This window comes from Arctopsyche grandis, chromosome 5 (genome assembly GCF_051622035.1).
Source record: "Arctopsyche grandis isolate Sample6627 chromosome 5, ASM5162203v2, whole genome shotgun sequence".
In the NCBI taxonomy this organism is placed as follows: Eukaryota; Metazoa; Arthropoda; class Insecta; order Trichoptera; family Hydropsychidae; genus Arctopsyche; species Arctopsyche grandis.
This window is the reverse complement of record NC_135359.1, coordinates 29730214-29746221: the sequence shown is the minus strand read 5'-3', so window position 1 is coordinate 29746221 and position 16008 is coordinate 29730214. Positions and strand designations below refer to the sequence as shown.

Sequence of the window (16008 nt, the reverse complement as noted above, 5' to 3'; positions counted from 1 at the left end):
ACATTATCTAAAATCCAACTTTGGCATTTTCAGTTGCTTTAAAATTAAATTGAACAACTGTGCGTTGCCCCGAGCGTATTATATAAATTAAAGTGTCGCTCAGTCAGACTTAAAAAAATGCAAGATGCAACGGGCATAATGCGATGCAATGACTTGGGACTTTGTCGTCAAGGGCTTGCAAGTCCAAAACCCACACTCGGTCTATGTTTAGTTCAAACTTTTTGTACGGTGATGAGCACTCTCGATTTCGACCAGTCGCGGCTAGACGCGTGAACGCGTCAGTTTACCGCATCTCATACCCTCGAACAAAAACAGTATCCGAACAAAAAAAATTCCAAAATTAACACCCTCTCATTAACTACCTCTCTCTGTTATAAAAACACCGGATAAAATCCGAAATATATAATTAAAAAAATATCGTAAATTACGCGACTCGCTCCTACGAGAGCTCAAAGCTCGACCTTAGTTCCTCCTTTAACATATTAATACTGAATCTAAATAATACGTTATTTTGAAATAAAGCCGATTTTGAAGAATGTTTCATTCGCATCGAATATAATGAAAGGTATGTTATTATTTATTTTTTATTTGTGCTTTAATATATAATACATAATATGTATAAGACTCGGTGCGAGTGCTCCTGCGTTCCGTAATGACAAATTTTTCTCATATTTTATTATTTTTACGTTTTACGATATTATTGTACATTACGAGAGTGGCTGCGTTCACGTCGTAATATAATGAAAATATTCACAAATTGCCGCCGAAAGGAAAAAATGAAAATACCTTTTTGTATATTCTCTTTGCGTGCGTTGTATTTGCATATATTAATCTAGCGCGTGTATGATGAGCGTTTAAAACAGCGGTTCGATTTTTCAATTTTCTCGGATCGTTTTTATAGTAAATGCTTCGGATCGTGTGAAATTCAATCCTGCCATTCGATAAATTCAATCTTTTTAAAAATGTGTTTTTCCTCCATACCGTAAAAATATCCCACTTTACATATGCATATGTTTCATTTTCCATAGAAACGAATACGTTCGAACATGTCCGTTTGGTGAAACGATTTATTTTCGTTTCCCACATACATACATATGCACGTTACATCCCGAAGCTCGTTTTCCCGAGGAAATCTAAATTTAATTTTGAGTTTTCAAACGTTTCCGCGAGTCGAATCGCGCTTTTACGATTTTCATTTATCAAACGAAACTTTCGAACTTACTTTCATTGGAATCGATCGCCTTGAAAATTGAATGAAATATTCAAACACGTACATTTATGTTAGTTCAAGGCAGAACTAGGCTTTAAAATTCCATCTTGTCAATGAAAATGATCGATCTTTTTAAAAGTGGAATATAATTCAGCGAAAAATATGCAAAATTTGATTAATTTAACCTTCATTTTAATATACCATATTTACATATCATCCAATGGATGTAAGTCAAGTATGTATATTGCTAGTTGTTTTCCAAATAATAAATAGGAATATAGAAGAAGAACGATTTGAATTCAAAATATTTCTAGTTCAAGTAGATTAACCTAACAGGAAAGAAAACAATTAGCATTTCTAAAAAATCGTAAAAACTTTGAATCAATTTTTTTTTTGACAATAATTAAGAATCCTTTAGCTCTCAAACAAATTTCAGATTTCAATTTCAGAGATATTTTTACAATGCTTTTCATTAATGTTTTCCTACAAAAAATATCACGAAATGAAAGGAAGTCATATAATATTCGTTGATAACAACTTTGTTTTGAACCAACTCAATGATTTATTCATATGAATTCTGAAAAATATTTGATCAAATCAAAATACTACTAAGAATATATACATACATATATATGAAGTATTATATAAAGCTTTCAATAAAACTTATTTTATTACATAAAAAAAATAAATTAACATACATATATGAACCCATATATGTATGTACATTACTTGATAATTCAGTTATATTTCAACTTTTCATCAAAAATTAAAATTCTTTATTAATACCGTTGTTCTTGTATATATGTACATATATCATAGATCAAATAAACAAGACGCTTGATAGATAAACAAGCTAAGGATTAATTAAAATATGCAAAATAAGCTTTTGCGACTTGTATTCGAACCGTAGACCTTTCAATTGATATTCTAACAATATACCGTGTTATTTTATTCTAACATTATATGTGGTATATTCTTAATTACGTGCGTGCTAACAAACAATTAAATAAAAATATTAAATTTATTAACTTTTAAAGATATTTGAAAAAAATACGACCGCTGTGCGGATCGAACACAGGACCGATACATTTATTTTTACATACCTCCTTTACGTTTCACATGGCTTTCGTGTCAGTGGTCATTTTTATCTCTTATCCGATCGTTTTCATACATTGCCATATTGCTCATTTTGGTCATCAATATACATTAATGTATCGTCTGCCATTACGTTGGAGATAAAATATCGTATATAACGCGTTTTAAAAACGGGGCACGTAGACCTTCTTGACGTTTAACAAGCGTTCGTCCCGTGTCTTCCAACTTTTTCGCCTTGATATGGCCATATCACATTTTAATTGTTTAAACGCCTATAATTCACTCTATATTTTATAAAATTTGCTCTATAGGTTCTCGTTATCTCTAATATATAAATATTTATAGTTTTAACTCTCATATGTATATATAAATTTCAAATTTGGCGTGTAGCTTCATGTAATGTAATACACGATATATATATTGATTTTTGGCCAAATATGTCAAATCTGACATTTCACTGTATATCTCCTCAGTCGGTTTTATCTGCGAGATAAGTATTCAATAAGAAGTTATGTTGTATCTAATTGTTAATATGATTTACAATAAGCTTACATACATTTAGTTTTTTACAATTAGCTTATTATGACTACCTACGCTGCTAACGGTACTTTCACAATAGTTTGACCATTCCATGCGGTGTGTTGTGTTTGTGATTTTCGCCTTTAAATCTAAAACTGACCGTTCCGCAAGGATTTGTAACTATTTTTAAACCACCATGCGATATTTTACGATCTTTTATTATGATATTATCTATTTAACAACTTAATATTCCATAACCTATGCAATGATATTTCATCGGGCACAACACTAGTATACATATATGTAGGTATAATAATGAACGTATAACAATACGAAATAGTACGTGTGAATTTTAAGGGACATACAGATATAATATGACATAATACAAACATTTTGAAACAACCGTATCCCATGAAATCGCCGTAACCGCATTACTACATTCCTAGAATCGCTAACTTCATTACAAAGGATCACGACTATGATACGCACTTTCGCATGTAACCGGCTTATACGCGCACAATTAAGTGAGCTTATTCGGTTAATTATTTAACTCGCGCCAACGCAGACTATCTGGAAAATTCGAGGAAAGCAAACCCGTCAATAAATTAAGCACCGGTGGGTATTTCACTCGTTTAGTATTCGACGCGTGCCCTGACCTTTGCAGAAGGCGAGCTTTCGCACGGGGATAAGCAAATTTTTCGAGGGTACCGTTTTCGAGTTCGACGAATCGCGATAAGTTTATTCGAGAGTGTTTATGTATATGTACATATGTATGTATGTTGCGTAATAAATTCGAAAATGAATCAGTTAGCGCCCGCCGCGTTGTATCTAGTTAATACAAGTTTAACATATAGGAGTGAACTTCGTTTACCATGTCAAGGTAAAGTTGCTCGAACAACTAGCGTATCCACGTTGTAAATGCGTATGCAAAGTACGGGAAACTTTAGACGGGGAAACACGGAAAAGCTCCATTTGTCTATGGCTTTGCACGTATAATATAATGGGTATATGTAAACGCGCGTGTACGCCGTATTATGTGCGGTATCCCCAACAGGAAACATAACGAATAGTTGGGACTAAAAATATGGTCCCATTTTATTTTTATCAAATTAAAAACATCACGTGTTAGTGTGACTCAATCGACGATGTGTGTATGTACATATGATAAGTGACTCAAAAGGATCGAACGGCCACAAAACAAATGTACATATATAATGACATATTTGGCCAAAAATCAATATATATCGTGTATTACATTACGTTTTGAAATTTATATATTTGAAATTTGAAATTTATATATACATATGAGAGTTAAAACTGTAAATATTTAAATATTAGAGATAACGAGAACCTATATAGCGAATTTTATAAAATATAGAGTGAATTATAGGCGTTTAAATAATTAAAATCTGATATGGCCATATCACGGCGAAAAAGTTGGAAGACACGGGACGAACGCTTGTTAAACGTCAGGATGGTCTACGGGCCCCGTTTTTAAAACGCGTTGTATACGATATTTTATCTCCAACGTAATGGCAGACGATACATTTACGTATATTGATGACCAAAATGAGCAATTTGGCAAAGTATGAAAACGATCGGTTAAGAGATAAGAGATATAAAAAATGATCACTAACACGAAAACCATGTGAAATGCAAAGGAGGTATGTAAAAAAAACTTAATGTACTAAAATATAAAAAATAATTATAAAATAAAATAAAATGGCAATTTAAACAATATTTCAACAACAAATTTACGACAATATCTTACATATAAAACACTAAAGTTTGTTCGTATGTTTGTATGTGCCTATCTATGTACGTACCTACGTATTTTTCGTCAATTTGTTCTGACGTCATCGAACAAATAATTTTCTTTTTTTCCGATTCAAAGGATTCGAAGTTCCCGGGGGCGTAGGTGCTGAGGGCAAAGTCCTAGGGATCCGCCCATTAGGGGGCGCAGACGACGAGGCGGAGCCCTAGGGCTTTGGTCCCCTAGGGGGCGCAGACCCCGGGGGTCTACATATAATTTTCTATAAGAGACTTACTATACATATACATATGTTTGTTTGTTCGTGACAGTCAATTTAATAAAAAAAAAACAAATAATTTTTTTTTTTATTTATTTATTTTTTTTTTTTTTTCTACAATTTTATTTTTGTATAATTTATTATATAGCCGCATTGGGGTAACCTGTCAGGTCACAGCGGTCTTTAGTATTGTTATTGTTATTATTGTAATAATAATAAATTTAAAAAAAAATGTATATAAAATAAAACTATTCAAATAAATTTAATAAAATGTTTACTATTAGATTAGTCATGTTTGAGCGGTTTATATTACAAATACTGAGCGAAGCCGGGTAATAAAGCTAGTAATCTATAAATATGTATATAAAATGTGTGGGATTTGAATGATTGGAATATCAATCAAAATTATGATCCCGGGTTAAACTACTGTAATTAAATATATTACTAAGAGGCTTGGGCCGCGTAAGTACGTATTTAATGATATAAAGGCGTATATAAATGATATAAATATCAAAAAATATAGAACAAAAAATATTAACCACTCAAACTAGATGAAAATAAAACAAACAAGAGAAAATACAAAAGATAAAATATTTAGGAACTATGAGAAAACGTTTCCACAGTTAAATCAGACAAATTGTCAACCTGTGGTCGGAAATGATCGACATGGAATCACAAATGTCCAAATCTGACCAGCAGCACTGCGGGAATACTCCGAATAAATTATCTTCTATCGAGATCAACCCATGGCTTGAACCGGGGAACTCCTTGATGGTTAGCATTAGCTATGCTGCTGGCTGTATAGCTCGATTTATGAAATAGGCTATTTATTTCATGTAAATATATTTTTCTCAATTCATTTAGTACATAGAAATGTTAATCAAAAAAAAAATTCATCAAACTAAAATAGACAAATAAATAAAAAGAAATCATAACTTTTTATAAGGAATGTGACATTCGAGTAATTGATTTTATTTACTATTTATTTTATTTTATTTTTATTACATTTTATACTAGGAAGACCTCACAGGTAAACCCCAATGCGCCTTCCTGGCCAATTACAAACAATACAGCATTTTTTTTATTATGCAAGTCGCTGAATTACGAGACACTGAAAACTCACAAAGTAACGAGACATCTATGAATTGTACATACATTTTATTGTACATTAATCATACTCAAATAGTGGTGACATAGTAGGTAGGAAGTTTTTTAGCCAATTTCTTATCGGGAACCGTTTCAACAATGAAACCAGAGAAAATTGGCAAACTCTGATAGGAAAGGATCGACCTCGAGTCACAAATGTCCAGGTCTGACCAGCAGCACTACAGATATACTCAGATTTTTTTTTTACAATTGAGGTCAGCTCATGGGATCGAACCCGGCGCCTCTCAGTGTTATTCAGAAGCTTAACAACCGAGATATGCTGCTGGCTGTAGATAATCTGTTCATAAAGCTGTATAAAATATATGTAGAAATGTAACAATGTCTTCAAATTCTTCTTCTTCTTAAGACTACTTTACACTAGATACATACATACATTTGTATGTGACTAAGCCAAAAGCTTTTAAATGAATTTACAATCGGGTTCGTCTAGCTGCTTAAAAGAAACACCTTAATTTGATACATTTTAGAGCGTCTACTACAGAAAATACTTCATTCTGTCTGTGGGATTAAACTTTCATTATTTTTTTTTGAAAGATAATACAATTGCTCGTTATATTTCATACAGCTACACTTTCAAGCATTTATTTTTGAGTGTCGGATACAACAATGCGAGCTCGTTCCTTTTGTACGCGAGCCTGGGAAACGGTGAAATTCCTTAGGATTGGATTCTAGCTCGTCGATTTTTCAGACGTGTTCCGACGTTGAACGCGTGTCGGAATTTCCGCAGTTTGAGCAGAGGAGTTTTTGCACTTTAAACTGCTTTTAATTTTGCAATTCGTTTAAAATATTTCAAAATTTTCGCGCTTTTTTATTTGACATCCATTATACGTACATAAATATGTGGCAGCTTATAAAATTATAGTATGGTTTTTTCGACTGAATAATAACCAACGTATTCGTATTGAAAAACACCATTAATAATAATACAGAATAATTGAATATTGTTTGCTTTAAAATCGAGAGCAAATAGAAAAAAAGCGAAGGGCGACGCGAGTGGTAAAAGCGAGTCGAAATTTAACATCGATGAAATGATATTATTTAGATAAATTATAAACGAAACAATTCGCCATTTATTCCATATTCAATTTTTGAACATGTAGTGCTGCTTTTATTCATCGGTTCAGCGCAATGAATTATGTGGAATTGATAACAATTTATGTGGCTTAAAATATTTCGTTCAATGAAAATGATACGAAATTTCCTCTTGTAGTTGAAAATGAAACTATCTACATATGTATATAGTTTATCACATTTTAAAATAGCATTTACTCGATTCAATGACGTCGATAGTTTTTAATTAAAATTGATCGTATTTAGATTACAAAATGCATTAACGACACTATTAATTAAAAACTCAATTAAAAATTGTTTTCATTTCTAGGACACAATGGCGTATTATTCGGCAATTTGATTGCATCATTTTTATTCTAATAATGGCATATAAATTTATATTAGATTATTTCAATACGATAAGAACTGATTTCTTAAAATTGTTTTAATAATCCTTTCACTCATCATCTATCGTCTATTGTTCGTATTGAAATAATCTAATATAAATTTATATATAAATTGTTCTGAAATTTTCTAGAATAATCGGTTATAGAATATTTTCCATATTATTTTTATTGAGAATATCTGGGGAGTTTTTCTTACAACTGAACATACATAAATTCAAATGAAACTTGCATTTATTGGATCTGTAACATATCATTAGTCAGTAACAAGTCATAAACCATCAATACATTCGGGTCATATTAAAATATGAAATCTGATCAATTCTATCAAGAATATTGTGAAAAAATTTAGGTACCGCATCGACATTCAAAGGGGTTTTAAGAGGTTCTGAAAATAAGCTCTTTTACTCTGAAATGATATATAATGATTTAAAGGTGTTTTCAAGAACAATCTTTTGGAGAGAATTCTCGATTCTTTTTGCAAATTTTCTTCAATTATTCGTTGCTCTAAAAGTATTGCATTAATATATGAAATTGATCGTTTATATTTAACTTACATGTATGCAAAATTTCACAATTGGTGATAGAAATATTGCACTATTAATAGAAACGGAAAAACTTTCAACAATTTAATTCAAACTAATATCGAATACCATTATCAAAACCACAAATCTATCAATACCAAAGCACTCGGCCTCGTATTTCAATGGCATGTAAATCAAATCGTTTCAATATACATTTGTACACAGGTGAATGCCCACGCACGTCCTAGAACGTTTCCAATGTGCGAACATCTCGAGCGTTTTGAAGCTGTTCTGAAAATAGCGACCAGAACTAAATTTCAAAACTTGCTCTTCGGCCATTGGCCTTGTCCTAGAGTTAACTTTCCCTCGTAATAAACAAACAAATTTCGACAAAAATAAAAATAAATAAAACGGCAATATTGTCCAACGTATTTACATATATATATTTTCAAAAGAACTTCTCTATAAACATTTTAATGAGTCAAATTCTAAAAATAGAACACTATCCCACCGTTTCATTTGTAACAGCAGATTTTTTTAACACTGCGTAATTCACTCTATGATACTGTTAAAGTGTTTCAGAATTTCACTAAGTATTTTGCTTTAAAATCCTACAGCATAGTCAGTTCAATTTTCTCATTTTGAAAGTTTTCCAAAAACTCTAATAATAACTAATAAAAACTACGTATTCTTTAAAATAAGTTTTCTCAAGTCGCTATACATATATCGAATAGTGCATAAAAAATCGACAAATCAAACTCACGAACGATAGTATAATTATCATATTATATCTACGAATATACAATATATATTTAAATTTTCACTCTATTTTAACATAAAGGACAATATTCTAATTTCAGAAATATATAGTTACATCGATAATCCTCAAACTTATGTACATAGATCAGCTTAAACTTCAAACTATATATGTATATATCACAAACTTCATCGATGAACTTAACGCAGCAAATAGCTCTTATGTTTTTGTTACTAATCCTTATCTAAATATATATAATACACATAGATAGCACCCTATTTTAAACACGTCTATTGTGTTTATATAATAAAATGATTATCTACGCATCTTCTTGGCTCGAAATGTAATCATATCGTGATGCTTTATATAAAGAGTGATTTATGAATCATCGACTATTTTACATCTTTTCGTTGGTTTCAATTTAAAATAAAGAGCACATTTCGATGAGTAAAAATCGCTAAATCATCCGGATCCTAAAGCTGGCTGTTTTATCGATGTCTAATCTCGAGACGGGATAAATCTTCGGGCGCGAAAACCGGACGAAAAAAATTCAACATCGGTTTTCAATTCCCGAAAAGTCGAGAGAGATTCCCCTCAAAACCTTTCGGCAGCCTCTTATCGGTCTTAAATGCAGATTATCGCTTGTAACTTCCGAATATAATCTGGATAAGGCGAATCACGTCTCCTGGCTCTGTGAAGAAAAAAACCCCTTTTCGCCCGAGTGCCATTGTTTGAAAAGGACCCAAAAAACGAACCTCATTTCTGGTTCACTCCCGGTTTACGTCCACTTTTTTTGTATTCGGAATTTTTCTCCCATTTTTTTTTTCTTTCTTTTCCGCCTTCTGTTCGTTTTTCTCTTTCGACGTCGTCTTTCGGCACCCGCGATTTTATATCGTGAATTTTTAATGTTTGATTGAACACGGTCGTCCCTGTTGATTCAAGATATGCAATCACACCCTTTGCAAACATTGGATTTATTTCATATTCCGATGTATGTATGTAAATGATTTCGCGCTCAAAGAAGAAAATTCGGCGCATTTTACAGCGAAAATATATACACTCGTTTCTATTCTTTATTTGCAACATCTAAGAATCGATAAGAGACGCGTATATTTTATTTAAATTCCATTCGAGCACTGTCTCTCGCTGCTGGGTATATAACACAATAAAGATCAAAAATAATATATCATGCAAGCGTATTTTATCAGTGAAAAAAATTGCGAAATCGCATATTTACGTATAATATTATACATACATATATGGCATTCTTAAAACACAATGATGATATGTCCACAAGACTAAATCAATCAAGACAATTGATTATGTAGTTATCATCTACAATTGATCAGTAAGTTTCAAATTAACTGGTCAAAAATATCATTGAATATAGATCAGTAAATACTTAAATTGGATTCATCAAAATATTCATTGCATAAAATGTTTTCGGATTTAAAAACATTATACATGTTTTTTTCTTAACCTTTCACCTATATTTTTTTATATTTTATTTTACATATTTACATATGTTTATACCAGGAGGGCCTAACAAGTAAACCCCAGTGCGCATTTTTGGCCAATTATAAACATTGATAAACAGTTTATAGAGAAATTTTGCATAGCATCAACCAAGAGACATTTATGCATAAATCAGCGAATCCGAGATGATGAAAAGCTTAAAAATTTGCAAGAAACAGGTCAATGTTGCCAATTTGTTGGAACCCTTTCGATGAAAACAGATACATTGGCCTACTCTGATAGGAAATGATCCAGCTGGAGTTACATATTCATGGTCAAAATCCGTGTGCTCTGATAGACTACGAAACATGGAATAAAACTGCATGGATAAATCAATTTAGCCTTATACTTTCATCATTGCTTTCTAAAGTCACGATATATGTATGTATGCATATAATATATGTTACAGTTGGTGTATCTTCCAGCTGTAATATATTCCAACTAACCTGGTACCAACTACCGTTAAAATTGAAGTGTATTGTCTGTTGTAATATACATATTTTGACTAGTTATAATAAATTACAACTAACCTAGTACCAACTACCGTTAAAATTGAAGTGTATTTTCAGTTGTAATATATATTGACTAGTTGGTATATATTCTGTCTAATTCACGTGAGTTGATTCATATGGCGAATCACATTCTAACTGGTCAAAATATATTACAACTAAAAATACAGTTCAACTATAAGTTGATACCAGGTTAGATGGAGTGGTTAGGTTTTCTTGAAAACGTCACTTGCCTAGTAAATTGAGTTGGAAAGTCGCATTTTTTTGTTTTAAACACATTCTTAGAGCTATCGTAATACTGTACTCATTGCCTTTATTCGTAATACCTAGCAAATATTAACGCATTATTGAATTATAAACCATTCGTAAAAAAATCAGAGCTGTCAAAACTCAGCTATTATATTACAACTGGGGCACATTATTGATTTTATTTGCGCTTGTAAAAATATAATTAATTAATAGAATTGTATTCGAATATGAATGACCTAAAACGCCAGTTGGAATATATAACAACTGAAAATACATTTCGGCTGTAACATATACATATGTACATAAGTATGTAAAACAGAAAAACCACGTGCGTTTTATATACCAGTGTAATTTTTTCCAAATATGTGTATTTAAATGTGGGTTTAACCTTTTGCACGCCGTGTTCGGTCTAATTGTTCACGACTGTGTGCACATTGACGACCTCAGCTCAATTTGTCCGTTTTCGTTTTTTTTTCCTTTTTTTGGTCGCTGTCGGTTTTTTAAATGAAAAATTGTCTCAATTCGCTCAATTGGCGTTCTCTGCTTTGTTTAAACACACTAATTGGTCCATTGATTGCGTCATTGTTTTGTCGTTCAAATTTGCGTACTTGATGTACGTACGTTCAATTTGCTCGAAATCATTTCCATTTTAGTTTAGCTATGTACATCGTGTATTTTATATTTATTTCTGGTAATGAAAATGTACTCGATCCGCCGTGTAAATTTCTATATCGATACGACGAAATTTATTCGATGTTAAAATTTATACGTGTCTGTGAAATTTGAGTTGGCCTTTTTTATACAAGCTCTGATCTGCAAATAAATAAATTCACATAATATTAATTGTATTGAATTCTTTTGAAATGGAGAAAACAAACATTGACAATCGTGCCGACCGTAATATGTATATTGACACGTAAAAAATTCTCAGAATAAATTTTAACTGAAGTATAACGCATTTAAAAAAATCATGTATAATTAACATTTTTTTCTTGATGAAAAAAGTACATTTTTACATTTTTGCGTATATTGAAATATTTTAAAAGCTGCAAATTACTTAGCTTTATTTTTTGTTTATTGTTGAATGTAATAAAATTCAAACTTTGAATTGAATTTGCTGTATATTAATGAAATAAAAAGTAATTTTTATGTATTGTATAACTAGGTGTTTTGCCGATTGATATTTTAAGAGTGGCCTTTTTTGAAACAGATTATTCTTAATGTGTAACAATAAATTGAGAAATAGTTAAATAGTCAACCGGCAGCGTGAAATGGTTAGTATATTATGCTTTCGAGCAGTTGGGTCACGGGTTTGAGTCTCAATGGTGGCTGCTGGCCAGATCTTGGATATGTTACTCCGGGTCAATCAGTTCCTATGAGATTTTGCCAATTTTTCTGATTTTCATTGAAACGGTTCTCCTTTCAAATCTCTCTTGCAAATCTAAAAGTTATTCAGCAGCAATACCACTCTACCTCAAGAAAAAGATCTTCGATCAATTCGTTTTGCCAGTGATGACGTATGGATGTAAAACTTTGACATTGAACGCCAAGTTGCTATACAAAATCCAATGCACTCAAAGAAGTATGGAACGCTGTATGTTCGGCATAACTAGGAAAGACAGAAAGCGGAACACATGGGTAATAATTATGACAAGGGTAGTGGATATAGTGGATAGAGTTAAGAGATTGAAATGGAAATGGGCGGACCACGTGACTAGATGGACGAAAGATGAAAAGAAGTGCCAGAATGGTACCCGAGAGAATGCAAATGGGCACAAATAAGACCGCGGGGAAGATGGGTAGCCAAAATTAGGAAAATGTGTGGGGTGAGATGGATGAGAGTTGCGCAAAACAGAGACGAGTGGAAGCTGTACATATATGATGATGATGATATTAATTAAATATATAATTTAGTTTTTCTTTATATGTTTAAGTACACTTGTCGTTTTGGAGCGATCTGTAAGACTAGTTTACATAATCGATTGAATAAATAAAATAAACTCTTTCCACATGCACACTCTTATCTTTTTTTTTTTTTTTAATGCTTTTTATTATTAATAAATTATGTTCACAATACATCTTATATCTATCTTAATCGCTACTGATCTACTGATCATTTTCTATTTTACAATTTTAATTTAATTTCGTTAGTAATCATAGTATTATATTATTCTAATGTTAATGTACAGCATAATAGGAAAAAGAGCTCAAAAACCTATTTACAATTTCTTATCTTACGTAGTTATGCGACAATGTTTGAAAATCTGCAGAATAATCTGACTTTGCACAGATTTTCTAGATTATATGGGTACAAACAATATCGTCCGAAGCGATAACGAGTCGAAAGGGGAATATCTCCAACCGAAACAAATTAAAGACACCAACAAGGATTAACTGCACGGATTCGAGCCAATTCCTAAATGTCCGACTGGTTCAAACGATCCAGTTAATTATTCAAAGCTTAATCCCTCTACGGAATGATTCTGTGCCATTTGCTTGTATAACCAACCTATGTACTATACAAACTACGTGTAAAATTAGGATTCGGATAAATTTCACGTTTAAATGTATGTCGTACTTTTGGCAAGACGTTAATATTATACTACATATAATGCTGAAAAGATTGCGAAAGCTCTTATGCACATCCGGATGCTCATTTTGCGAGTCCGTCGAGAAAGCTCTTTGTCTCCGTATTCCGGAAACGTTTATTTTGCTGAAAACAAACCGGATATTTCAGTCGGGGCTTTCGATACTTGGCTTTGATCTTCTGAGCAAACTTCGTAGAAATGAGAAAATATTGTTCCCGTAGGTTCGCTTACTTTCGATGCACTTTATTTCAAACTGCTTTTCTGATATGTCTCGATGCGACGTTAATAATAGAATTCGTCGAAAGAAATATTTGCAGACAAGGTGACTTTGCTTGTACAAAATGATTTTAAAATATGTACGTTTTTGAAAGAAAAAATTGTAATTGGAATAAGTTTTCTTTAAGTTAGGCGAATCTATGTATGTTGAGTCTACTACAGCTCTCAATTATAATTGAGAAATCCCTCAAAGTAATAATCTAAAATATATTTGACCTTAAAGCAAGGTGTTACAATTTAAATCATAACTCAAAAGTATTTTTAATAATTCATTATTAATAAGTCAGCCATTTTAAACACGAAAAAAGATCACTTTTAACATTTGTATGTACGTTTATATGAACACTTCATGAGATTATTATTTTGAATGTCATTTCTATATGTAATCTCTATTTATAAGATAATCTCGAAAACAAACTTTCCTTCTAATGTTTTTTAATACAATATTATATCTACTTCAAATATAATCTATTGTAATATCTCAACTAAAACTCTCATCTGTTTGAATTTCTTGATCTTTTCAGGCTCCTTAATTAGTAATATTCGTATAGATTGAGTATTAAAATCATTTTATAAAGCACCACTTAATTAGTATCTCATTTTCTTAAGCCCAATTTATATTTATACACTTGTAATAAACAAGCTACTTGACTTGTCATTATACCATTTTAATTAGTCAACACTATTACATACATAATATCTTAAATATCGAAATGTTATAAATATGATTTAAGTGGTGTTAAACTTCAATTACGGTTTGCATCATTTTAATTTCAGTGTTTGTTGTTTAATATATGTATGTATGTATGTTCATACTTAAATTCAAAATTATTATTTGAATGATTTCAATATACGTAAATTGATATATCTACATATATAATATGCATATATGTATATTTATAGCTGAATTTATAATCTGACACATGTAATAAAATCTCGTTTCTTTCCATTTACTTAAAGGTTTTCGATTTTATACATAGTCAATGGGAATAATTATATAATATTTTATTTTATTTTATTTTTACAAAGATATGTATATACCAGGAAGTCCTAACAGGTAAACGCCAATACGCCTTCCTAGACAATTAATTACAAACATTGCAGCATTTTTATTACATAAATCGCTGTATTTTGAGAGGCTGAAGAAGACGAATTTAACAAGTAATTAATTAATCCATAAAAACATCTATGGATTTAGATGTACACAAATTTTTACATATTGTACATAAATCAAATTCAGATATTTCTGACATAGCGGGTAGGATATTTGTGGCAATTTGATGGAGGAACCATTTCAAAATTTAAATCAGATAAATTGGCAAACTCTGATAGGAAACGATCGATCTAGAGTCACAAATATCCAAATGGGACCAGCAGCATTAAAGATTGGCACAGGGTCGAACCCGACAACATATCAGTGCTTATATGTTAACGCAACCACCGAGACATGCTGCTGGCTAATATAATTATATTCGCCAACTTTTAGTGTCAAAATTTACTCATTTTATTCAACTTAAAAAGATTCTATATAAAATGGAGCATGTTTCTTCTTTATTTATCAATATGTGTATTTCTAAGAGACAACGGAAAACTGAGGATATTTCTTTAAAACTCTTGGTAATGCTTGAGTGTGTTGTGTACATTTAGATGAATCTATACGAAGCTCTTGGATAAACTATTTAATGAAAATAATAAGTTAGGACAGCATTCAAGTCAGGTATGGCAAAAATCAGAGCTAGAGTATTACGAAACTAAATATAATAGTCGACGTATGTCCAACTTTAATTAAAGAAACCGAGCTAGGTTTATATCGAGTCTCCATTTTGCCTCCTCTCTCACACTCGAGGAAAATTAATTGTTCTCGGAAATCTTATATCGGAGCTCCAGTCTCGAGATGACGGCGGCCAACTTTCACCATCCCTTAAAAATAAATGATTTTTTCAGCACTCGGCCGAGAACAAAACTTTTCCAATGTGTCTCGAGCCCCACTTTCGAAAAGTTGTCTTGCACAACCTTTCCCCTGTTCCTCTCAAGCCCGGAAAAAATCTCTATATATTTTTCGCGTCGTATTTCTCAAGCGAAGCCGAAGAAAAGGTCGTCGACGACAGCTGGAGT

At 31.6% G+C, this 16008-nt stretch overlaps 1 protein-coding gene across 1 annotated transcript in view; it reads left to right on the top strand.

The window, feature by feature from the left end:
* Positions 1 to 253: 253 nt before the first annotated feature.
* The window catches only part of rols (zinc-RING finger and ankyrin repeat domain-containing protein rolling pebbles), a 179042-nt gene continuing 163287 nt past the window's right edge, over positions 254 to 16008 (top strand). Inside the window, exon 1 of the mRNA XM_077430780.1 lies at positions 254 to 565. The gene's annotated coding sequence lies outside the window, so the exon portion shown is untranslated. The remainder of the gene's footprint in view (positions 566 to 16008) is intronic.